General features: G+C 41.1%; 1 protein-coding gene across 1 annotated transcript in view; it reads left to right on the top strand.

The window, feature by feature from the left end:
* Positions 1 to 27,371, top strand: part of SHROOM4 (shroom family member 4) — a 318,353-nt gene that overhangs the window by 1,171 nt on the left and 289,811 nt on the right. The window lies entirely within an intron of this gene.

Here is a 27,371-nt window from a genome sequence, read left to right as displayed (position 1 = left end):
GGTGCGAAACTTTATTGTCACTGGAACGAATCGAGATTGCTTCAGTGCTGAACCTACATAAGTGCCAGGGATTCTGGTTAGTGCTGTTGAGGAAGAGGTTACGTACTTGCTAGGAATGTACTAAAAGAGAGAATCTCCGTGGAGGGGAAGGAGTAGAAGAATTCATTCATGGTTTTTGTTTGTTTTTTTTCTGGGTGAGGAGCCTGCGAAATAGGTAACGGAAGCAAATCCAGGGCCAGCAGTACATCCCGCGGCCCCGTGAAGCAGCTCATGCTGGAGTTTGTCACATTTCTTCAGGGTTAAAATCTGAAGGGTTTTTGCAGCCTGCCTGGGAGGAAACAGACTGATTTGGCCTTTGGATTCCAGGAGGCTTCCCGCTACGGGCGGTTTTTTTCCTCCTCTCAATTATGGTTTTTCCAGCTATGTGCGCCTTCATCTCATGTAGCAGAGCAGGGTGCCCGATCTGTAACTGGAGCAGTTCTCCTTATGTGCAGGGCGGGGCAGAGTTGTCGGTCTGGAGATCGCTTCCATTCTCTACTATGGGGAAGATCAGCTAATGTGTACGTGCCATTCATATTTCTCTTTGTTGTTGTGCCATTTCATCCTTGTGGTTGGTACACACAGTTTTGTGTGTTTTTAAAAAAAATAAAAATTAGAAAGTTCTAAGATTGCGTGCCAGAGCCATGCTTTACTGAACTGTGCCTTTCGGAGAGTTCAGCAATTAACCATTCTTTTCCCTGATCTTTCTTTTTCATTTTTTTTCCCTTTCTGTGGCTGCATTTGGTTGTGGTTGTTGTCTTAGAGATGCATATTTTAAATCATAACAAAAAAATTAATACAACTACTTACTTGCATTGTAAAGTGGCCTTCATGGTAAGAAAATTACAGCAGTAGAATGCAAAACTCAAGATGCTTCAGTGTTATGATTTTCATCCTGTTTGGGAATCAAAGATGTGCACTTTGTTTTTATTATGACCACAACCCATGTTTTTGAAAGCCTCTTTACTGTGAATCCACTCTTCAGCTGTTCATACTGTATTCATTGTTACATCTTAGCCTGCTGCCTTCTTGCTGGGGTTCTAATGATTCATAATGGTTAGGACTGAGTGACTTATCCATAGTGACACAGTCTCAGGCATTATGGTCTTTATCTTCCATAATCCATCTGTCCACATTTCTTCCTATTGTAATACTGTAGATGAGGGTTTCCCCAAATCTGTCCTGGTGACCATATAGCCAAGTGATTGTCAGGATATCCGCAATGAATATTTATGGAACAAATGGAGACCCAGTTTATGTACACTTTTTTTCATGCATATTCATTGTGGATATCTTCAAAACTGGCTTGGCTGTCGGAAGCCCTGCTGTAAACTCCACTTGATCACGGACATTAATTGCCTCATAACTAAGAATCCTCTTTTTTTTTATTCCATGATTTTCTGAATGATGTTACTGTTCTTGTCTCTACTGGGACGCTGTTCCATCCACCTAAAACCCATTTTATGAGGAAAGATTTTGTAATGTTACCCTTCAGTCTACCACTGAGCCTCACAAATATTTTACTCCGGCATGAAATGAAGATCAAAATAAAAAGAAGGCATCCCTTACCAATTTGTTTTAACTACCAACTAAATCATATACTCTAGGGATTTTATTTTTTTAATACTATTGCTTTGACCTAGATCTGAGACCAAAGAGAACATTTACTGCTGTACCAGAGAAGCACCAGGTCCAGTAAACTATATTTTCTATACTGCAATGCAGGAGTGGAAAAATCCCAGGAGTGTGGGTACCTAAAATACACCACCTGGTGCCTGCTGCCAGCCTGGCCTGAGAGTTGTCACCAGTGCCAAAAGAAGCTGGCCCTAGGCTGCCCCTTGATGAGATGCACAGAACATGAGCAGCTGGTGGGAGGGAACGGGAGAAAGGTGAGAGCAAAAAAAAAAAAAGTGTAAGAAAAATAGATGAAACAAAGATAGAAATGAGCAAAACTAAACAAAAACGTAACTTTCTCTGGCTCCTAACAATTTTGGCTGGCTTTTTCTAAGCATTTTTCCACCTCTTCTACAGTTCTGCACCAGTAATCCCATTGCTCTGCAGCAGCTTAGTGGGTGAAGCTGTTTGCTGCATCACATACTGGTACTTCAGTTTACAAAGCATACAAGCATAAACCGAGACCCCAAAGTTTTCAGCTCTTCTGTTGCTGTATTTAATGTACAGTCCAAACAGCGTGGCTACCCAAACTAATGTCATTGACTTGACCCCCTTTATTTGTCAAATAGTAGCCGAACGTTGAGTTTTTCCAAATATCCTCAACTATCATAAAAGGGGACATTGGTAGTCCAATACTGACAGTGATGACAATATTGAAGTCAATCTGATCGGTGGCTTTGCATGTGGTTCTGAAGACAAAACCCTGATTCATTTTGGATTTAAAATTGCTCTTCTTTCAAAATTCATGCTGAAGGCAAGGGGGGCTTACTATCTAACTGGCCGAAGCAATATTGGCACATGAAAAACTGAGCCCACTTCCCCAACGTGCACCCATCCACCTCTCCTGGGCATGCAATGCAGTAGGCAAATGAGCCGCTGCGTTAAAAAGGAGGTGCTAGGGGAAATTGCGCGTCCCTAGCACCTCCTCAGCATCAGGCACCCAGGAGAAGTGGCTGTGTGCAGGTTAGGAAAATGGACGTTCAATTTTACGAGCGTCCATTTTCCTAACCTGACAGCCTGCAAGACTTTTTTTTTTTTTTTTTAATATTATTCCTTTTTTTGGTTCCTCCAACTCAATATTGCCATGATATTAAGTCTGAGGAGCTACAGAAAAGCAGTATTTTCTGCTTTTCTTTTAACTTTTGGGACTCCTGAAAACTTAACCCCAGGGCTGGTGTTAACGTATGAGTGTAAAAACGTGTGTGTCGGGTGCACATTATTTGAACGTGCTAATCCCCTTATTGCATAAGGGGTTATGGATGTGCATCCAAAATGCATTACCAAACCAGTGCATAGCTAATAGCGCTCATCACATGTAACGCTAATGCTTCACCTGAGCTAAAAGATTCCAATTTAACCCTGTCAACTGAAAAGCAGAATGTAAATCTAAACAAAAAACACACTTTGAAATGTTTGTATCCTAATGCCAGAAGTTTAAGAAGTAAGATGGGAGAATTAGAGTGTATAGCAGTGAATGATGACATAGACTTAATTGGCATCTCAGAGGATAACCAATGGTGTCTTACCAGGGTACAAATTTTTATCATTATGGCAGGGTGGTGCTTTATGTCTGGGATGGCATAGAGTCCAACAGGATAAAGATCTTGCATGAGACTAAATGTACTATAAGGTCATAAGAACATGCCATACTGGGGCAGACCAAGGGTCCATCAAGCCCAGCATCCTGTTTCCAACAGTGGCCTATCCAGGCCATAAGAACCTGGCAAGTTTATTTCACCTTACCATTGCTAGTAATAGCAGTGGCTATTTTCTAAGTCAACTTAATAGCAGGTAATGGACTTCTCCTCCAAATCTTTATGGGTAGAAATCCCTTGTGTGTTGAGGAAGGGTATAGTGATAGGAGTATACTACCGTCCACCTGGTCGAGATAGTGAGACGAACAGTGAAATGCTAAGAGACATTAGGGAAGCTAACCAAATTGGTAGGGCAGTAATAATGGGAGATTTCAATTACCCAAGCAACGCAATGAGCTAAACCTGCACTTCAGCAAGTCCATCCACAAACAGTTCAAGTGAATGTATTAGTCCACAAAGCTTCATCAGCAAATTTTACATTTATTGACTTTTCAAACTTATAACGGCAACTCCACTGGTTTCAAGAAAAGCAATTTTGCACAGAGGTCCCCCGACACGGACCCGTGTTTCGCCATGGCTGCGTCTGGAGGGACATGAGGTTTCCAAAAAGCACTCTTCAAAAATGAACCTTCTAACGCTAGAAACACGGGTCCGTGTCGGTTTGAAAAGTCAATAAATGTAAAATTTGCTGATGAAACTTTGTGGACTAATATATTCACTTGCACTGTTTGTGGATAGATTTCAATTACCCCAATATTGACTGGGTAAATGTATCATCGGGACATGCTAGAGAGAGAAAGTTCCTGGATGGAATAAAAGACAGTTTTATGAAGCAGTTGGTTCAGGAACTGACGAGAGATCTAATTCTCAGTGGAACACAGGATTTGGTGAGATGGGTAACAGTGATGGGGCCACTTGGCAATAGTAATTCAAATGTGATCATATTATAAATCAATGACTGGAAGGGGGACAGTATGTAAATCCATGGCCCTAGCACTAAACTTTCAAAAGGGAAACTTTTGATATAATGAGACAAATATGAAAAAAACAAAAACGTGCAGCTACAAAGGTAAAAAGAAAAGTGCAACAGACGTGGACATTGTTTAAAAAAAAAACAACCAAAAAACCATCCTAGAAGCACAGACCAGATGTATTCCACATATTAAGAAAGGTTGAAGGAAGGCAAAATGATTACCGGTATGGTTAAAAGGTGAGGTGAAAGAGGCTATTTTAGCCAAAGATCTTCATTCAAAAATTGGAAGAAGGATCCATCAGAAGAAAATAGGATAATGCATAAGCATTGATAAGACAGGCTAAGAGAGAATTTGAAAAGAATTTGGCCATAGAGGCAAAAAATCACAATAAAATAAATTTTTTTTAAAATATGTCCGAAGTAGAAAGCCTGTAAGGGAGTCGGTTGGGGCATTAGATGATCAAGGGGTTAAAGGGGCACTTATTTATTTATTTAGCATTTTTATATACCGATTTTCCAGTAACAGAATTACTAATCAAGTCGGTTTACATTTTAACAATAACCTTGACAAGAAGATAAGTCCATCATGGAAAGATTAAACAATTTCTTTGCTTCAGTGTTTACTGAGGAGGATATTGGAGATATATCTGCTCCGGAGAAGGTTTTCATAGGTGATGATTCGGATCTACTGAACCAAATCATGGTAAACCTGGAAGATGTGGTAGGTCTGATTGACAAACTGAAGAGTAGTAAATCACCTGGAGCGGATGGTATACACCCCAGGGTTCTAATAGAAAGAAAAAATGAAATTTCAGACCTATTAGTAAAACTTTGTAACCTATCATTAAAATCATCATTGGATGATGATGGCCATTGTAACCCCATTGGCCATCATCATCCAATGATGGCCAATGGGGTTACATTGGCTATCATTGGAAGATGGCCAATGTAACCCCAATGTTTAAAAAGGGATCCAGGGGTGATTTGGGAAATTATAGACCAGTGAGCCTGAATCCAGTTCTAGGAAAAATCGTGGAAAATGTTATAAAGAATAAAATCACAAAACATTTAGATAGACATGGTTTGATGGAACACAGCCAGCATGGATGTACCCAAAGGAACTCTTGCCTCACAAATCAAGTTTACTTAGGGAATAGCCTCACAAATCAAGTTTTTACTTAGGGAATAGCCACTGCTATTAATTGCATCAGTAGCATGGGATCTTCTAGGTGTTTGGGTAATTGCCAGGTTCTTGTGGCCTGGTTTGGCCTCTGTTGGAAACAGGATGCTGGGCTTGATGGACCCTTGGGTCTGACCCAGCATGGCAATTTCTTATGTTCTTATGTTCCTACATTTATTTTGAAGGAATGAATAGACATGTGGACAAAGGTGAACCAATACATGTGGTATATTTGGATTTTCAGAAGGTGTTCGACAAAGTCCTGCATGAGAGGCTTCTAAGAAAACTAAAAAGTAATGGGATAGGAGGCAATGTCATTTTGTGGATTACAAATTAGTTAAAAGACAGGAAACAGAGAATAGGATTAAATGGTCAGTTTTTACAGTAGAAAAAGGTAAACGGTGGAGTGCCTCGGGGATCTGTACTTGGACCAGTGCTTTTTAATATATTTTATAAATGATCTGGAAAGAGGTACAATGAGTTAGGTGATCAAATTTGCGGATGACACCAAGTTAAGCAGAGTAGTTAAATCTCAAGCGGATTGTGATAAATTGCAGGAGGACCTTGCGAGACTGGAAGATTGGGCTTCCAAATGGCAGATGAAATTTAACATGGACAAGTGCAAAGTGATGCATATAGGGAAAAATAACCCTTGCTGTAGTTAAACAATGTTAGGTTCTATCTTAGGAGTTACCACCCAGGAAAGAGATCTAGGTGTCATAGTGGATAGTACATTGAAATTGTTGGCCTAGTGTGCTGTGGCGATCAAAAAAAAGCAGAATGTTAGGAATTATTAAGAAGGGAATGGAAAATGAAAACTGAGGATTTCATAATGCCTCTGTATTCCTCCATGGTGAGACTGCACCTTGAATACTGTATGCAGTTCTGGTCACCACATCTAAAAAATGATATAGCTGCACTGGAGAAAGCGCAGAGAAGGGCAACCAAAATAAGAGGCATGGAACGGCTGCCCTATGAGGAAAGCCTAAAGAAGTTAGGGCTGTTCAGTTTGGAGAAGAAACAACTGAGAGAGGATATGATAGAAGTCTACAAAATCATGAAAGGACTTGAACAAGTTAATGTAAATCTGTTATTTACTCTCTCAGATAATAGAAGGACCAGGGGGCACTCCATGAAGTTAGCAAGTAGCTCATTTAAAACAAATCAGAGACAATTCTTTTTCACTCATTGCATAGTTAAGCTCTGGAATTCATTGCCAGAGGATGTGGTTACAGCAGTTAGTGTAATTGAGTTTGGCTAAGTTCCTAGAGATTAAATCCATAAACTGGTATGATGATAATTAATAAGCAACAGTAGCTTGTGATCTATCTAATGTTTGGGTACTTGTGACTTGGATTGGCCACTGTTGGAAACAAGGTACTGGGCTTGATGGCTCGTTGGTCTGACCCAGAATGGCTTATCTTATGTTCTAATCCTATGTGCTCATCTGAATGCACAGTATTGCATTGGCCTTTAAGTAGGTATTAGCAGCACTCTGGTTATGGGAAGGTTGTAGTTGTACTGTGTGATGATGCAGCTATGTGGCATCATTTGTACATAAAAATGTAAACACAAAAACTTCTCCTAAAAATGTGCCAATGCTGATAAAATCGCCTGTCTTAAAGAAAGCTTAGAATATTATACTATATACTTGTGGCAAGTTGATCATAATTTGGCAAGACCCTCATATACTGGGGCAAGGTGCATCGCAATTAGCTTAATAGCGACCTCTGTTGCTTGCCATTAATTGTAATCTAGGTCCACCTTACCTTACTCCATATATTGATTTTATTTTTATTTTCAAAATGTTTTAAATGCAATTAAAATGAGTACAAACGACTGTATGACCAGTTGATACCTTGTTGATGCCCTATCAACTTGAGTTGTGTTCTCGGCAGGATTTCTTTGATCTTTGGTTGTGTTTGCCCTCTCAGCACCTCAGTGTTGGTCACTAGGACTTGTCAGTGAATGCCATTCTTGGCTCCGTCAGGCAATGAGCATGATCACATGCTGTTTGTGGATTTATACTGTGCCCAGTATTGTTGCTAGGGCAGTGCATTGTCGGCATTTAAAGGTCCTGTGGCTGTTTTATGTTGCCTAGGTATAGCTGAGAGGCATTTTATGCTGGTTGGTGAATCTAAACAGCCGACTTGAGGAAAGGGAGAAGGCAAGTGGTGTTTGGCTTCCAAGTGTCTGTCTGTACATGGCGTAGTTCCATCCATGAGTACTGACGTGTATCACTCTTGAGAGCACTAGGTATGCTCGCTATTCTAGCCTACAAGTTACTGTCTGTGCCAATATTGCTCCTGCGGGAGTTCTGCAGAAGGAAACTTATAAAAATCTGCACAAACTATTTGCACACTTCATGTCTGTCTATTTACCTTTAGACTTATTTAATGCCTTTCTACAAGAACCACCCAAAACATAATAAAAAATGTGTTTTTTAAAATCTATTATTGCTCCAAGATGCAGAATGTTTAACCTTTTTGTGCAGAATTGCCCCAGGAATACTCGGGATAGTACATCCTGAGGCACGACCTCCCCCAGGTTCTACCTCTCTCCCGGCCCACGTGGGCTGACTCGTCTGCCTCTTTCTTATTGCAGCTCCGTGCAGGCCAGTACTGTTACCACCACTGCCGCCTGATCCCTCCATCAAATGATATGGGAAGCTTTTAAAATACTGTCTAGGAGGGGAATTCTGGATAAATTCTGAATTTTATACCGAATAGGGATGTGCAGGCCCCCCCCCAATTTTAATTTTGTTCTTTGGGCACTTTTTGGTTTGTTGCTGAACCAGAATAAACATAACTCTCTCTCTAAAGCAAACAACAACAAAAGAAAGAAATGGCAACTCCTTCATCCCATTTGAACCCCCATTCTCTTCCTCCCTCAAAAAAGTTGCCAGGGCCTGCCCTGGCCTCCTCTTACTCTCTCTGTGAGGGTTTTATTCATGGAAAGGGGCAGAAGGGATACTCACTCGCCAACTGCCCTTCAGATATTGCTTGAAAATGGGGCTGGCGAGTGCTATTTTTAAAGGGGCAAGAGTGGCTTGGGCATCCCGCCTGCCTATTTTCACTAATAGGACCCCATGGAGGCTAGGGTAACCCCCAGCCCTGGCTTTTTTTTGGGGGGGGGGGGTGCACTGGAGGGGCTTGGGGAGGTTCAGGGAGCCCCCTAAGAGGCTCAGTTCAGTGACAAGTTTTTTGTTTTTTTTTATTGTGGCATCCTTTTCAAAACAAAAGGAAACCCAACATAATTTCATTGTTTTTTCTTTCTTTCTATTTTGAAAACTAAATAGGAAATGCTGTTGACATTTCCTATTTAATTTTAATCGAGTGCATGTCCCCCAATAGTGTATGTATATGTGTATATATATAGGGCTGCATCATATGATGAGAAACATATATCCCCACCTCCTATGTTCCTCATCATATGATGCAGTGATGGAGCCCTTGTCTGTGACAAATGAGACTCTATTGACCAGTGAAAGGCTAAGCGCAAAGTTGTTTTAAGATTATAAGGCCTTGATAACAATGCAAGGGTGAAAAATTGCATCGTGTGTAGAAATGAAAGGTGACTAGTGTCCTGTGAATATTATCCCTTCTTGGGAAAGAGATAGAAATTGATTGTCTAGGTAGGAAAAGTAAGTTTGTTTAGCTAGTAGAACATTAAACTCTACTATGCCCACACACCACCTTAGCTTCCATTAGAGCTAGATGCATGGCATGGCTTTGGGCACGCAGCACCCTTGAGGATGTCCACAAGAGACTGGCGGACCTCCAGTGCTTGGGGAGACAAACTTTTGGTGAAAAGTTCTAGGAGACAGGTTCTTGGATAAAAGACCAAAATGTGGCAGTTCAATCACTCTTGATGGCTCCTGAACAGTTCTCCATGTTGTGACGTCACTTCTACCCATACAAGCAACCATACTTCCACAGACAGTCCTACTGGTCTTTCAACAGTACCATCTATTGCCTCTTTTGGCCCAGTGTCAGTCACTTCTGGCCAGGCTGCAGCAAAGAGAATGCTGTTAGCTGAAAACCTCACAATAGGCCCAGCCTAAACTGGGGTGAGTTCGTTTTTGATGCCTCTGAAAAATTTTGTTTCCAGTAGAGGAAAGAATCCACCATTTTGTGGAGGCGTGGCATCAGATCACCAAGAACCTCTAGGTCTTTAAAATCATGCAGTCTGGGTACCAGTTGTGTTTCTCCCAACCACCAACCCTTCCACATTCTTTGGCACTCCGTCCGGATTGGTCTCGGTCTGCCACAGCTTTGTCTGGAAGTCCATTTGCTTCTCCACCAACAAGCAATAGCACCAATCCCAGTGTCTCAACATGCATGGGGTTTCTATTCTCGATATTTTCTTATCCCCCCAAGAAAATGGGGGAATTGAGGCCCATTCTAGATTTGAGACATCTGAATAAACCTATACTCTGAGAGAAAATCATAATGAATTCCCTCAACACAATTCTCCTTTATATACAGAAGGACAAATGGATGTGTGCCCTGAATCTGAAGGTTGCATATGCTCACATACCCATTCCCCACTTCATATTGGTACTGCTTCTGCTTCCAGGTGGATTCTTCCCATTGACAGTACAAAGTACTCCCTGTTTAGCCTGTCATCAGCCAAGTGCCTTGCTGTGGTGGCGGCTCATCTGTGTCATCAGGGCCTCTCTGCTAGTAAGCCCTAAACATCTGGAATTGAGCAGAAAGAAAGCAAGTTGACCGACCGGCCACCTATCTGCCTGACATTTTCAGCCCGCTGGCAGATTGACTCAGCAAAGCTTTTCAACCAAATGAGTGGTCTCTACAACAATTAGTGGCCGACGAACTGTTCAGCTCATGGGGGTCTGCTGTCATTGGGCCTAGTTGCATCACAACAGAACACAAAACTAAATCAATTTTGCTAAGTTCTGTCAAGCAGTCTTAGACTGGCTCAGGACTCTTTCCTCCTTGATTTGAGGACCAAGTCTCATGTATACTTTTCCACCGTTACCGTTTATCGCCAGGACAGTGCAGAAGGTTCTACAGGTTCTTCAGCTAACATGCATTGCCCTCGCCTGATATGCATATCTCATACAACTTTCCAGCAGTCCTCTCATACATATGAGAAGAGACTCTGTGCTGTTAACTCAGGAAGAGGGACACTGTCCCCCATCAAGCCCAGTATCCTGTTTCAAACCCAACCTTTCAGCCCTCGTCCTCATAGCTTGGATGTTGAGTGCTCAGTGATCATCCCAGAGTTGGGGACATACTAGTCTCATCTAGAAAGCCTTCAAATGGATTAGGTACTCCAAATGGTGCCAACAGAATGTTTTGGCCCCATTTTCTTGCAAACTCATCTGCTGAAATACTTGATCCACTTTTCTGACTCTGGTCTCGCCACCTCTTCGGTGCAAGTGCACCTCTTTCTTAACTATTTATGTATCACCTGGTGCTGAGGCTCTAGGTGATTTACAATAGAAACATACATAATAAAATTAGAACATAAAACAAGAGCACTATAGTGGCTTACAATACTTGTGGATAGTAAACTGATCTCTACTAATCCACTGACATCTCGGTTCATGAAAGTTTTATGGTATATCAAGAAACTGGTGCAAAAACCACCTGGTCAGTGATACCTGAATATACCGTAGTCCTTTCCCAACTCGTGAAGCCACTGGAGTTAACTTTTTTTTCTAAAGTACTTGACATGGCAGGTGGTGTTCCTCTTCTCTGTCACTTCAGCTAGACAAGTCAGTGAATTCCAAACTTTCGTTCACTATCCTCTGTACATGTAATTCTTCCAGAATAGGGTAGAAGAAACCAACTCTGCCACTAAGCCAATCTTTTGAGTTGCCTGTGTCAAACGACCCTAACAGACTAGGCATGCAAGTTGCCAAGCATACTTTTCTCTAATTGGATAGCTGAGTACATTCAACGCTGTGACACCTTAGCAGGACTACAAGTCACAGACTCTGTGAAGGCTCATCAAGTGAGAGCCTTGGCTGCTTCTGTTGCTCATCTTTGAAAAGTACCCATTGAGGATATCTGCAAAGCTGCAGCTTGGTCTTCAGTTTACACATTGACATCCCACTGATGTCTTGATAACCTCTAAAAGACGGACAGTAAATTTGGACAACAGTTTTACAAAATCTTTTTTCTCTATAGTCTACTCTTCATGGTGGGGGCTGTGAGGCGGCAATCTCAGCTTGGGACTCCAAGCTGCTTGGGACTCCAAGCCTGCTTTTTGATGGATACTGCGAGTTTGCTTATCATAAATGGTCTTTTCTGTAGAAGATAGGATGAATTAGCCATGAAATACCTGTCCGCCTCCTTGGATCGTCTACTACATAGTTTAAAATTAGTTCTGATATAGACTGAAGAGGCTCATGAGGAAACATTCAAGCAGGAACATATGAATTATTATACTGGGTTAGACCAAAGGTCCATCAAGCCCAGTATCCTGTGGTCAATGCAGGTCACAAGCACCTGGCAGGATCCAAAGGGTTAGCTAGATTCCAATCACCTTATTCCAGCCCCCACCATGGAGAGTAGACTATAGAGAAAATAGATTTTGTAAAACTGTTGTCCAAATTTACTGTCCGTCTTTTAGAGGTTATCAAGACATCAGTGGGATGTCAATGTGTAAACTGTAGACCAAGCTGCAGCTTTGCAGATATCCTCAATGGGTAAGCAGTGGATTTCTACAGCTGTACCTTAATGGTTAATGGACTTTTCCTCCAGGTACTTGTCCAAACCTTTTTTAAACACAACTACACTAATAGCTTTCACCACATCCTCTGGCAATGAATTCCAGAGCTTATTTATGCATTGAGTAAAAAAATATTTTCTCTTATTAGTTTTAAATGTATTACCTAGGAACTTCATTGTGTGTCCCCTGGTCTTTGTACGTCTTGAAAGAGTAAACAACCTATTAATGTTTACTTGTTCCATTCTACTCATTATTTTATAGACCTCTATCATATCTCCCCTTAGCTGTCTCTTCTCCAAGCTGAAGAGTCCTAACCTCTTTAGCCTTTCTTCACAGGGGAATTATTCCATCTCCTTTATCATTTTGGTTGCCCTTCTCAGTATCTTTTCTAATTCTGCTATATCTTTTTTGAGATGTGGTGACCAGCACTGCACCAATATTCAAGATGAGGTCACACCATACAGAGGAGTTATGATATTCTCTGTTTTTCTCTTCTTTCCTTTCCTAATAATCCCAAGCATTCTATTTGCTTTTTTGACTGCTGCTGTACACTGAGCAGAAGATTTCAAAGTATTTTCAGTGGTGATACCTAGATCCTTTTTTTCCTTGAGTGGTGACTCCTAATGTGGAACCTTGTGTTGTGTAGCCATAATTTGGGTTTCTCTTCCCTAAGTATATCACTTTGCACTTGTCCACATTAAATTTCATTTACCATTTGCATACCCATTTTCTCAGTTTTGCAATTTATCACAATCTTCTTGTGATTTAACAAGTTTGAATAATTTTGTGTCATCGGCAAACTTGATCACCTCATTTGTTGTTCCTATTTCCAGGTCATTTATAAATATATTAAAAAGCAATGGTCCCAGAACAGATCCATGGGAAATTGCACTATTCACCTTTCTCCACTGGGAAAATTTATCATTTAGCTCTATTCTCTGTTTTCTGTCTTTTAACCAATTTGCAATCCACAATAGGACACTGATCTCTATCACATGACTTTTTAATTTCCTAAAGTTTCTTATGAAGGACTTTGTCAAATGCTTTCTGGAAATCCAGATACTGTATCAACTGACTCACCTTTATCCACATGTTTATTTACACCCTCCAAAAAATGTAGCAAATTGGTGAGGCAAGACTTCCCTTGGCTAAATCCATGTTGGCTTTGCCCCATTAATCTATGCGTATCTATATGTTCAGCAGTTTTGTTCTTTATGAGAAATGGAAAAGTACATTTCAGGTACATTCAATGTACCTGAAACAAGAAATGAAAATGTTTCTGCCATTTTGCCTGGCACAGGCATCAGACTTTCCTGGATCACCCTTTGACCCATTTTTAAAAATTGGCATTACATTGGCAACCCTCCAGTCTTCAGGAACCATAAATTATGTTAATGATAGTTTACAAATTTCTAATAGCAGGTCTGCAATTTCATTTCTCAGTTCTTTCAGCAGTCTGGTCCAGTTGACTTGCTACTCTTTAGTTTGTCAATTTGCCCTAGGACATCTTCAAGACTCACTGAGATTTGATTCAGTTCCTCTGAATCATCACCTTTTGAATATCATTTCTGGTATCTCGCTTACATCTTCCTCAGTGAATACTGAAGCAAAGAATTCATTTAGTCTCTCTGCTATGGCTTTGTCATCCCTAAATGCCCCTCTTACCCCTTGATCATTTAATGGCACAACTGACTCCCTCACAGGCTTTTTACCTTGAATGTACCTGAAAGCTTTTATTATAAATTTTTGCTTCCATGGCAAGGTTATTTTCAAATTCTCTCTTTGCCTTCCTTATAAATGCTTTGCATCTGACTTGGCATTGCTTATGCTGTTTCCTGTTTTCTCCATTCAAATCCCTTTTCCATTTCTCAAAAGATGTTCTTTTAGATATTATAGCCTCTTACCTCACCTTTTAGTCATGCAACTGGAAGCAAGTCATTTAGCCTTGCTTCCATCTTTTCTAATGTGTAGAATACATCTGGTCTGGGCTTCCAAGATGGATTTTTTTTTAAATTAATGTCCATGCCTGAGCTAAACTCTTTAGCCTTTTGTAGTTGCTCCTTTCAGTTTTTTCCTAACCATTTTCCTCATTATGTCAGTCACCTTTTTGAAAGTTAAATGCTGTTTCAGTAGATTTCTTTAGTGCGTTCCAGTTATTAAGTCAAATTTTGATAACGTGATCACTATTGCCAAGTGGTTCCAGCACTGTTACCTCTCACACCAAATCCTGTGTTCCACTAAGGTCTAGGTCTAAAATAGTTTCCCCTCTTGTTGATTCTTGTACCAGCTGCTCCATGCACTAGAGAATGGGCCTTCTCGATAGCGGGACCAACCATCTGGAATGATATCCCACCCGATCTCAGACAGGAACCCTGCTTGTTGTCATTCAGGAAAAAACTTAAGACCTGGCTCTTTCAACAAGCCTTCCCCTAACCCAGACCTTCATCAGCTATGACACAGATCATGTACTAAGGCCTTCTGTTCAATGCACGCCATCTCAGACATTGTAATTGATTTGTTATAGTTACCGAGTTACCTATCTACTACAGCTTCTTCATCTCCCAAGTTCCATTACCCTTGTTTTAATGTAACTTTTGCTGCTTCTTCTATATTATGGTTAATGTTAAAACCCCCGTGTTCCTTGTAAACCGATATGATCTGTATCATAAAAAAAGTACTAAATATAAATAAATGACCCAGCCACTGTATAGACATACGTTCTCATCCTCCAGTTTTTTTTTTTTTCTGTCCTTTATTTCCTGGCTACTCTAGCCCCCAAGTTCATTCTCCCTGTTATTTGTATCTGCGCTTCGGCCTTCCTGTTATATGGTAATGTTCAGTTAATCCCTAAGTTTGATGTAAACCGGTCTGATATGAAGCTTGTCATGAAGTTCGGTATAAAAAAAGGTTAAATAAATACATTTATTTCATTTAGGAACTTTATCTCTCTAGAATGTCCTGATGTAACGTTCAGCCAGTTAATACTTGCGTAATTGAAATTGCCAATTATTACTGTGCTGCTGATTTTGTTACCTTCCCTAATTTCTTTTAGCATTTCATTGTCTGTTTGTTCATTCTGGCCAGGTAGACAGTAATACACCCGCACATGCTCAGTAAAGATCAAAGTCTTACTAGCTTGGAGAGATGAGTCCGTTTGGTGCTGCCAGGTGAAGTCTCCCACATATAATGGCTAATTCATCTTGCTATCTATAGAAAACATTGTTTACGGTTTGTAAACTTGCTTTCTGGCTTCTTGGAGTTTGCATTCAGGGTTGGAGACAGCAGGAATTAGGCCCATGCCAGCTAAGAAAAGTATGTAAGGTTCTGATGTGATTCTTAATAAGAGAAATCGTTTTCTAAATTTCCCAAATAATTTCTATTTACTTAAGAAGGCTTTACGAGCCTTTTCTTTAGCAAATTCTTCAATTAAAATTGAAATTTTTATTTATACATGCTAGAAATAGATATATTTACCTTTCATTAAAATTTTGCCCAGCAAAAGTAGGCCCCTTTGAACATTGTAGGCCCTAGCCAAATGGCCATGCTGGCACCCCCCTCTCTCCTGGAGTGTTTGCATTTCAGTCTTTGGCTGTTGGCTTCTGATTCTAATTTTTGGTCCTTTATTTTGTATTTAGTGAGGGTTAGTCTATGTTCTGTGTGTATAACAAGTAGTGTCTGTGTAGGCATCTGTAGCAGTCCAGCTTGTTCTGTTTTTTCCCAATAGGAGGTGTAGTAGCATTCTAGTACCTACAGTAATATTAGCAGTGTTGCCCTTTCATAACTGAGGTTTTGCTATTTGAATCCTGGAAATTAGTGCTGTTTTTGCATGGCACATGTACTAGATTTAAATTTAGTGTGTCCCTATTCCTTCACAAAGTGTTTTGCAGCGCAGGGAATTTCTGTTACAGTTACTAAGGTGGCACCCGAATTGGAAATGTCCTAGCTCTGCATCTGTTGGGGGAATTTCTGTGGATGTGGTGTGCATATTACAGTATTAAAGGTGCAGGGATTTTACTGAATTTCTGTCCCTTCCTGTAAAGAATCCAGTCTTCACTCTATGTATAAGAATTGGTTGAATAATGCTATCAAATAATTTTACTGGGTGGTTAAAACTGAATTGGGATAAGAGACTTTTTTTTTTTTAATATTGTCTTTTATAGACAATTTTAAATGCGATGGGCATGATGTGTTGAAATGCTACTGTGGCTTGCCCTCTGCTGTTCACCTCCCAAATATTTGTCTAGAGACACTAGGCAGAGGCTGGAGATGGAGCGCTTAGGAACAAGGGGAGAGATGCTGGAGGGAAGGGGGAGATGCTGAGCAAGTGAGAAATGGAGGGCTGTTGGTGGGGAGGGTTAAGAATGGAAAAGAAGGCATGAAATGGATGAGGGATGGGGAAGGTGATGGGAAAACAAAAGAATGGAAGACTAGGGGAGAGGAAAATGGTGTGGAGGGGTATGACAAGAGCTGAAAGATGTGGAAAAAGCTAAGGAGGGGTGAGAAGAGATTGGTAAATGAAAAGAGGTAGAAGTTGAGAAGAGAAAGATAAGAGAATGAAGGAGAAAACTTGGATCCCTAATGGTGGGCTGGTGGCAGTGGTAAGTGGTAGGGATATTATTCATTGGTCATTCGTTTCATGGGTACATGTGTACCTTGCGGATTTATAGTACACGTGTAAGAATGGATGATAAGTACGTATTTTATTAATGAGTTGCACATGTACCATAAATCCACAAGGTATGTGAGTACACACAAAAATGAATTGCTCAACAAATGCACACGCCTAGTAGGTTGGTGGCAATATGGTAGAAACAACTTGTAGGGAATGGTTTGGGCTGCCCCTGTGGCAGCCCAAACCATTGTTGCCTTATTGCGAGACTGCCTTATTGTTGTGCACAACAATAAGGCAGTCTCGCACCCTGTAAATAATTTAGTGGGAACAACTGTTTTTTGTAATTGTAATAAATGGTTTTTGGTATATGTGTGAATGTTCTGAGGCAAGGAAGCGATGTTTGGCATTCTTTCCCTTCACTTCCCATCATAGACCATGCATCTATTTATTTAAATATCATTTATGTTCTGCATAATCTAATATATTCAAATGCCAATTACAATAAAACATTCATAAAATATAAAACATACAGACATAAAATACAATTTAAAAACTACAACATAAATATTAAATCAACTATACCTTGCTGGAAGCTGTCACAACACCTCCAAGTCATCCTCTGTAAAAGCTTTGTGGAATAGTTCTGCTTTTAATAACTTTCTAAAGTTTAAGTACTCTGATTCACCTCTTATTTCTATAGGTAGTGTTTTCCACATAGCTGGCACAGCAATGGAAAAAGCCTTAGCTTTAGTTCTGTGCAGCCAATGCTTTGTTACTGAAGGAATTACTAATAATTCTTGACTAGAAGAACACTAATCTCAGTAGGGGCACATAACAACGTTGCTTTTAGATTTTGTGAAACATTGCATACTACCTTATGCACGGTGGCAAACATTTTAACCTGCACTCTAAAACTAAAAAAAATAAATAAATAAAATTACTTAATTGGTGTCCTCCATGGTAGATTTAAAAATAATCCGAACTGCTGTTTTCTGCACCAGCTGTAAAATCCTCAGCAATTTAGCCAGCAGCCTACGATACAAAGCATTACAGTAGTCAGTATAGGTTAACACCAGTGACTGTATGATCGCCCTAAAGTCCTTCGTGACAAAATATTTCTTAAGGGCCTTAGCAATTTCAACCTATGAAAGGCAACTTTTGCTACCTGCGACACCTGTGGTTTAAGCGTTACTGAGGAATCTAAGGTGACTTCCAAATTCCGCATTTCCATAGATAAGCTCAACTCAACCTTCCCATCTTGGATGCAGGGCGGAGGTATCAATAACTTGTTTCCCACCCACAAGATTGTAGTCTTTTCACAACGAAAAAGCAGATCGTTTTCTTAACATCCATTCATTTATTTTAGCTAGAGAATGCTTGAAGAATCACCACAGGCACTTCTCCATGAGCATCACTTGGGATAAAGTACCTGCACTTATATACCAATCCCACATTAGATATCACTTTACCCAAGGAACTAAGAAGAAGATTGAACAAACAGGGAGAGAGACTGGAACCCTGAGGGTACTGTTCTGACACATCTATTTTTTTTTTTTTTTTGACAGACTCTAAAACTCAGACAGATCCTGTGACCCCATAGTCCTGTAATCTGGCCAGCAGTTTACAATGACAAACCGTTTTAAAAGATGAGGCTAGATCCAGTTGGATTAAAATACCAGACTTCTTTGTCTCTACTGAACAATACATATCATCCATGAAGGAAATCAGCACTGTTTCCATACCACAAGCCTGCCTTCCTGAGCCCATACTGTTCCATATCATATATATATATATATAAGCAGCAGATGCAAATTCCTCCAATTGCTTCAGAATCCATTTTTCCAAAACTTTTGCCAAAGAAGGCAAATTAGAAATTGGACGGTAATTCAACACGTTGTTACATGGCAACAAAGGATTCTTTTGAATCAGTCTTACCAAAGCCTATTTTAAACTTACAGGTATCACCCCATTCTCTAAAGAAAGATTCAAGATTTCCAATAAGTCAGATTGCCAGAGATGGGTCCTGGCAATTAGAAGTTATCTGGATTTCAGAAATCCTATCCTGCAGTCCAGTTTCACCTAACCAAACAAAGGAAATGCAACAGCTATTAATAGTTATAGTCCCAACAGAACTCATTCTGACTTTGTCTTTATTTCCTCAATATGTGATCTTATTCCTACCATTTTTTCCTGGAAATAGTTGGCTAACTTGGCACTCGTAGGTGTAATCCCCTCAAAATTTTTTTTTTCTGTGGTGACATCATATCCTTCATCACTACAGCCAATAATTCCAGGGGCTTGTTTATAGCACCGTTAAACTTAGTGGTATATATTAATTTCTGTCTTTCCTCTTGTAATACTCTGACTCTTTCAGAATCTCGCTGGATCTCATTTTTAAATCATTAGCTTTAGTCTTACACCACCTCCACTCTGCCTCTCTCAATTCCTTCTGTTTTTCCAACAAATCCCTAGAAACCCAGGGCGCCCTCTGATCGCTAACTCTTTGCATTACTACCTTCTCTGATGCACATTCCTCAGTATTCCACTGGTTCATCGCCTCGTCCGGTGTAGCATTCCATGTGGACGACATCCTGTCACCCTCAGTGTGGCTTTCCTGTATCTTTCTACAGGGGACCGACCTCATCCAAGCGGCTTTTCATGTTGGAAAAGAGATAATTTGACTCATAAGGGAAATTAGGCAGCTATTGCATTCCATGGCAGGGACCAGAATGGACCTGAACTGCTTAATTACACGCTCATTATTGCTAAATTGGCTGCTATTAGGTCTCCTGCTTGGGCTTTGAATAGCAAAGAGAGATTTTTATTCCCCAGCCTGCCCAATTTTGCTATCTGCGTTTGCACGCTTTGTTTTCAAAATGTGACTCATCCTCTGTGCATGGCAGAATATTTTTGAATAGATCAAACCCCTGGATTTGGTCTCCTTCAGCACTGTGAGTGATGATTCCCACACTTCCTCTCCCCACCAAAAGTTAGCAAGGCAGTAAGAGGTTTGTGTGGAAGCCTCGAGTGGATCTGAGATCAAATGTTGCTGGAATTTGAACACGCTGTTTATGTGCTGCAGGGCAGAGTGAAAGCAGGCATGCAGAAAAATACTTTCCACTTAACTGGACTTTAGTTTGTTTAAAAAAAAAACACAACAAAACAAATTTAGAGAATGCATGCCCCTTGTTGCAGAATGTGCTACAACAGCAGTTTGCAGTGTCGATGTTTAATTTGGATGAATTTTTTTTTTTCTTTCCTCTTATTGGTTTCAGAGTTATCATCAGTAGCTCAAGTTACCCGTAATATTTGCACTTTGTGATTTTGCTTTGCAATAACAGCTTTCCAGGTGATTTTGAACACTATAGAGGCAGAGAGAAGGGTGGTGGACTAACGCTTCCTACCAACCACAACCCATGGAGCTGATGCAATAACCTAGTCCCTTTTCAGCTTGTCGTGTTCTTAATCAGTCAAATGGAAATCTTGCAGTATCACAATATGGCTATGTTTAAGGTATGTGTACAATCTTTTCCATTTTATGGGAGATACCAATCCTCATAAGAACATGGCATACTGGGTCAGACCAAGGGTCCATCAAGCCCAGCATCCTGTTTCCAACAGTGGCCAATCCAGGCCATAAGAACCTGGCAAGTACCCAAAAACTAAGTCTATTCCATGTTACCGTTGCTAGTAATAGCAGTGGCTATTTTCTAAGTCAACTTAATTAATAGCAGGTAATGGACTTCTCCTCCAAGAACTTATCCAATCCTTTTTTAAACACAGCTATACTAACTGCACTAACCACATCCTCTGGCAACAAATTCCAGAGTTTAATTGTGCGTTGAGTGAAGAAGAACTTTCGCCGATTAGTTTTAAATGATCTCATCCATCAACACAACCAGAATCCCACACAACCAACCACCAAGAAAAAAAATCCACATCCTCAGAGAAACATAAAAACATCTAAGACAACTTAATAACATATAAGACAATGCACAACGCCACATACAAATGTGGTTACATAACTATTTAAACTAATATATGCAATATAGTCACCATGACGTAACTTCTGTTTAACTAATATGATGTAACGATGTTTGTTTAATATGATTCAACGTTTTGTTTAATGTGATTACTGTAAACTGTTCTGATGGCGAAACCAAATGACGGTATACAAAACATGTTAAATAAAATAAATAAAAAAAATAAATGTGCCACATGCTAACTTCATGGAGTGCCCCCTAGTCTTTCTATTATCTGAAAGACTAAATAACTGATTCACAGCTACCCATTGTAGACCTCTCATAATTTTAAACACCTTTATCATATTCCCCCTCAGCCGTCTCTTCTCCAAGCTGAAAAGTCCTAACCTCTTTAGTCTTTCCTCATAGGGGAGCTGTTCCATTCCCCTTATCATTTTGGTCGCCCTTCTCTGTACCTTCTCCATCGCAATTATATCTTTTTTGAGATGCGGCGACCATAATTGTATACAGTATTCAAGGTGGGGTCTCACCATGGAGCGATACAGAGGCATTATGACACTTTCCATTTTATTCACCATTCCTTTCCTAATAATTCCTAACATTCTGTTTGCTTTTTTGACTACCGCAGCACACTGTATGATGCTATGACACCCATGAATATATCAATAGTAGGACCTTGGTTGAACATTCTTGCTTACTTATCCATTTACAAGTATTAGAACACCCATGGCGTGGTAATGCATAACCCAATTCAAGCTGTCGGAGATATCCCAGCCTGTTCCTTTTTTTTTTTTTTTTTAAATTGAACATCCCAATCTTATACAACCAGGTAACTCTTAACCACTCCCCCAAAACTGCAAACAAACTATATATAAACTCACACACACCTCCTCCTGGGAGATGAGGGCTCTGCCATCCACCTAGTTTGACCCAAACATTTCTGGGGTCTCCCCATCCCTCCCTCCCTTATGGTACATCGAGCAAGGGAAGTCCCGAGGCCTGCCGAGTAAGGTGCCCCCCCTCCTGCCCTCAATTGAGCATCCATACTCCCTGCACCTCCCAAGCTGTCTCATTACCATCATAGAACAGCATAATACAGCAAACGAGCAATACGTTAGCACCTTACCCAAGTGTACAAAAAAATGAAGGTTAGCAGTACCTTCCCATCTACCAAAGGAAACAGTCTTTAGCTGTCTGATCGCTTGCAGAAACCAATACTGGCCAGACGATGCCCGCTTGTGCTTCTCCACGTGCGATTGGGAATAATCGGCGTGATGAAATGTCGTGTCTCTCTTAATTAATATCTGGGCGATGCTGCGTACCATAGCACAACACCCTCACCATAACGCTTGCAGGATTCAGTGCTTTCTGATTTGGGTGTTTTTGCGTGCTCTGTCCAGCCAGGCCATTGAAACTCAAACTTTCATTCCCCCCCCCCCCCCCCAAAAAAAAAAACTAAACATAACAGTAACCCCCCATACTACTTGTCCACCCTCAACCCCTCATTAGTTATGCTGGGCAAAAACATTCGAGCAGACCCTTGCTCCACTATTTGTGGTGATCCATTCAGCGGTGAGAGAGTGCAACAGCTGACCAGTTCCCTCACTGCCAGCGGTCTCGGCTGTTAGACCTTGGGTGCGCTGCCCAGCTTCAGCGGCAGAGGTGAAGAACTGGCTGACCCTTCCATGTCAACCCGCAGCTTTGCAAGATTAGAAGCATGTATTGGGCCCACTTTGATGGAGGAGCCCCTTGGCCTCAGCAAAGCTCTGGCACTTTCTTTGAAGATCCACTGAAAAATCTTGAAACACTAGAACTGCTGGCCATTGTAACTTGCGTCCAGAATATTTCTAGCCGCATCTAAAATCCTGGACTTGTTAGCATATCTTGGCCTCGCGTTTCCTGAGGGTTTTGATTCCGGGGTGTGATAAGCTCTATCGATCTTGAGGGTTGACTTGGCGGTTTGTAGCTTGAGCACTTGTGGGAGCCATTTTGCTAAGTACCCTACTGTATCAGAGCCCTCCATCCCGTTGGGTAAGCCGACGATCTATATATTATTATGGCAGCTTCTGTTTTCATCTTCATCCTGTTTATCGGAGAGCAGCTGGGTAAGCTTTTTCACTCAACCACAATTAAACTCTGGAATTTGTTGCCAGGGGATGTGGTTAGTGCAGTTAGTGTAGCTGTGTTTAAAAAAAGGTTTGAATAAGTTCTTGGAGGAGAAGTCCAGTACCTGCTATTAATCAAGTTGACTTAGAAAATAGCCACTGCTGTTACTAGCAACGGTAACATGGGATAGACTTAGTTTTTGTGTTCTTGCCAGCTTCTTGTGGCCTGGATTGGCCACTGTTGGAAACAGGATGCTGGGCTTGATGGACCCTTGGTCTGACCCAGGATAGCATGTTCTTATGTTGTCCAAGCTTCTGCTCACATTAGACATGGTCATTTCAAGCTCCTTGACATGCTCTTAAAAAGCATTGAGTCTGGCTGAGTTCCTTATGACCATTGCCACCAAGCTAGTAATTTTGGCTCACCACCTACTCGCGCTTAGCACTCAGGCTGGACTTTATCTGGTCGCCGATCATGCCCATCATCTCGCACATCGTGTCAAGCATGTCACCCACTCTGTCAATATATATTTTTTTTTTTTGGTCTCCAGAATTGTGCATTTTCTAGGAAAAGCTATTGGTAGTCATCTGTAACTCGTGTTTGAAAACGAATGGTAACAATCCTGTTTTGTCTCTGCCAATTTGGAAGAACCCTGATACTATTCCTTCAAGGTGGTATTTAGCATCAAACTGTGTGGCTTTACCCTTTCTCTAAGAAAGGGAAGGGACAGGAAGATTTAAAGAATGTATTCCAACATTTTTTTTTGTTTTAGCAAATTTTAATTAGGGCTTTTTAAAATGTTGATGTTTCTTGTGCTTTTCAGATGGGGTTGTTTTTATAACTTGCCAGTGAAAGCAGATGCCCAAGGCAAACCTGGAGCAATGGCCCATTAAATCCTCTCACAATGTGCAAAGATCAGCTCTGTGTAGCAGAAACAGCCAACCAGGGCACTCCTCGGTGTTATACAACTTGTTTTTTTTCATACACACACAAAATGACACGAGTTAATATTTTAGCGGGGAGGGCACATAATAGTAAAGCAGCTTGCTGATTTCTAGGGACCGTGTTGCAGTCTTTTGTTTCAAAGAAATGTACAATGGTTATTGGTAAGGAGGGGGAGGTGATATGGGGTAGGGAAAAGAAGAGCTGGAAAGTTTTTGCTGTGAACTGCCAGCAGTGGGGAAGGGGTGAATCACTGGGGAGATCATAAACAGATGGCTCCATCTACTTTTCATCCTCATCTCACTAAATATTTCCTTTGTTCAAGGTCTCAGTCAGCCTTTAGCATAATACCTTGTCATTTATTTCAGTAGTTGAGCCTTTAGTGTGTGTGTGTGTGTGTGTGTTTGGTTTTGTTTTTTTTTTTGTTTTTTGCTGCTGTGGGTAGAGAGGAGAGGAATCAATCGATAGTCATTTCTTCTAATATAACCATCTGTTGGAACACCTTCCAGTTATCGACTGAGAGGAGAGGATCACCTTGCTGGTGGCTGAAAGGAATCAGTAAGTTCTGCTTGGGAAACTTTTTAAAAGCATTGGGGAGAAGTGAACTATTGGGGTGTATTATTTAGTGTGTGTTAGGCAGATAATAAACAGAAGTTAGTGTGTTTGTATTTCCCAACCCTCCCCCCCCCCCAGCGCATCCTTTAATTTATAGGCAGGTGCCACTTTTACACACACACACACAAAAATCAGCCTTTTAACTTCACTTCACACATTCCCCACACCTTATTGAGAGTTTGATCATTCTCCTGCAGGCCACTACCAGACATATAGTGAATACACTAATACATTTAAAGGACGCTAATTAGACACATTCCTACTCCCACACGGGCCGATACAATAAAAACGCGGGCGAGCACCCACTTTCCCGGTGTGCGCACAGGCCACTCTCCTGTGCACACGATTCAGTATTTTAATTTATTAAAATTAGGCCCGGCGGTAAAAAGAGGCGGCTGTCAGCGGGTTTGACAGCCGACGCTCAATTTTGCCGGCGTTGGTTCTCGAGCCCGCTGACATCCATGGGTTCGGAAACCGGACGCCGGCAAGATTGAGCATCTGGTTTTTGACCCGCCAGCCGCGGGCCCATTTTTAAATTTTTTACTTTTTTAAACTTTCGGGACCTCCGACTTAATATCACCATGATATTAAGTCGGAGGTCCATATATTATGTTAATTGCCTAGGATAAATCGCTGTTTATGTCTCGCTACTCTATTGTTTTTCGTTGATTATTTTATCACTCTCCAGTTGTTATCGTTTAAAATCTTTCCTGTCTTCCATCTCCCATGTTTTCGCTCCCTGTTTAATGTAACTTTACCTTCTACTTAATTGTTAATTGGTTTCCCCTGTTCTATTGTAAACCGGTACGATAAGACCTCGTCTTGAGTATCTGTACAGTAAAAGAATTTAAATAAATAAATATTAAGTCGGAGGGTGCACAGAAAAGCAGTTTTTTACTGCTTTTCTGTGCACTTTCCCGCTGCCCGGAGAAATTAGCGCCTACTTTTTTGGGTAGGCGCTAATTTCTGAAAGCAAAATGTGCGGCTTGGCTGCACATTTTGCTTTCTGAATCGCGCGGGAATACCTAATAGGGCCATCACGCTATTAGGTTCCGGGGGGGGGGGGGGGGGGGGCGGGGTTAGATACGTGTTTTGGACGCGCTAGCTTTACCCCTTATTCAGGAGTAAAGCTAGCGCGTCCAAATGCCGGCTTAACCTAAAACTTAACTAGGAACTGAACAAATTTGAGATGAAGGCAGCAGTCCAGCAGCAAGAGGGGAGCCTCCCAGTCTTTTGCATCGGGTGTCACATGCATGATTTTTTTACCCGCCGGTGAGTAGTTGTACATGTGCATGTGATGCAAAGAGCTCCTGTTTCTCAGAGAACGAGTCCGATCTCTGGAGGCTAGAGTGGCAGACCTGGAGGAGCTGAGGCAGAGAGGTATATAGGTGAGACCTTCAGGGACATAGTAGCCAAGTCCCAAATCCATTCTGGCAGGCAGCCCCAGTGCTGCCTTGGAGGAGGAAGGTCTCATGATCGGAGAGCATCAACCTGGTGCAGCAGGAAAGGATCCTGTAGCAAGGACCTGCTCTCAAGGTGATGCATTGTCCTTTCACAACAAGGATGTGTCTCCAAGGCCTATTGCCCAGGAGGGAAGGGTTAGGATGGCCCTCATAGTTGGTGATTAGATTATTAGGAATGTAGACAGCTTGGTAACATGACTGCCTGGTGCGAAGGTGGCGGACCTCACGCGTCACCTCGATAAGATTTTAGACGGTGCTGGGGAGGAGCCGGCTGTCATACATGTGGGCACCAACGACATAGGAAAATGTGGGAGGGAGGTTCTGAAAGCCAAATCTAGGCTCTTAGGTAGAAAGCTGAAATCCAGAACCTCCAGGGTAGCATTCTCTGAAATGCTCCCTGTTCCATGCACAGGTTCCCAGAGGCAGGCAGAGCTCCAGAATCTCAATGAGTGGATGAAACAATAGTGCAAAGAAGAGGGATTCAGTTTTGTAAGGAACTGGTGAACCTTTTGGGGAAAGGGGAGTCTTTTCCGAAGGGATGGGCTCCACCTTAACCAAAGTGGAACCAGGCTGCTGGCGCTAACTTTTAAAAAGGAGAGAGAGCAACTTTTAAACTAGAACAAAAGGGAAAGCAGACAGTTGCTCAGCAGCGCATGGTTCGGAGGAAGGTATCTTCAAAGGATACTAATGATGCATTAGAATTAGGGCAGCCCAACAGTGAGGTTCCAATAATAAGAAAGTAGTCCAAGTGCCTGTAACTAAAAACTCACCTGAACTAAAAGATTCCAATTTATCTTTATCAATTAAAAAGCAGAATGAAAATACAAACAAAAAACACATTTTGAAATGTTTGTATGCTAATGCCAGAAGTCTAAGAAGTAAGATGGGAGAATTAGTGTATAGCAGTGAATGATGACATAGACTTAATTGGCATCTCAGAGACATGGTGGAAGGAGGATAACCTATGGGATAGTGCTATACCAGGGTACAAATTATATCACAATGACAGAGTAGCATCTGTGATGCAGCTTTGTACTTTGTCTGGGACTGCATAGAGTCCAACAGGATAAACATCCTGCATGAAACTAAATGCACAATCAAATCTTTATGGGTAGAAATCCTATTTGTGTTGGGGAAGAGTATAATGATAGGAGTATACTACCGTCCACCTGGCCAAGATGGTGAGATGGACAGTGAAATGCTAAGAGAAATTAGGGAAGCTAAACAAATTGAAATCTCCCATTATTACTGCATTACCAATTACCCCAGTATTGAATGGGTAAATGTAACATCAGAACATGCTAGAGAGATAAAATTCCTGGATGGAATAAATGACAGTTTTATGGAGCAATTGGTTCAGGAACCGATGAGAAGAGGGAGCAATTTTAGATCTAATTCTCAGTGGAGCACAGGATTTGGTGAGAGAGATAACAGTGATGGGGCTGTTTGGCAATAGTGATCATAATATGATCAAAGTTGAATTAATG

This window comes from Rhinatrema bivittatum, chromosome 6 (assembly GCF_901001135.1).
Source record: "Rhinatrema bivittatum chromosome 6, aRhiBiv1.1, whole genome shotgun sequence".
Classification (NCBI taxonomy): Eukaryota; Metazoa; Chordata; class Amphibia; order Gymnophiona; family Rhinatrematidae; genus Rhinatrema; species Rhinatrema bivittatum.
The sequence above is the reverse complement of the archived record's forward strand: the minus strand, read 5'-3'. Positions and strand labels throughout refer to the sequence as shown.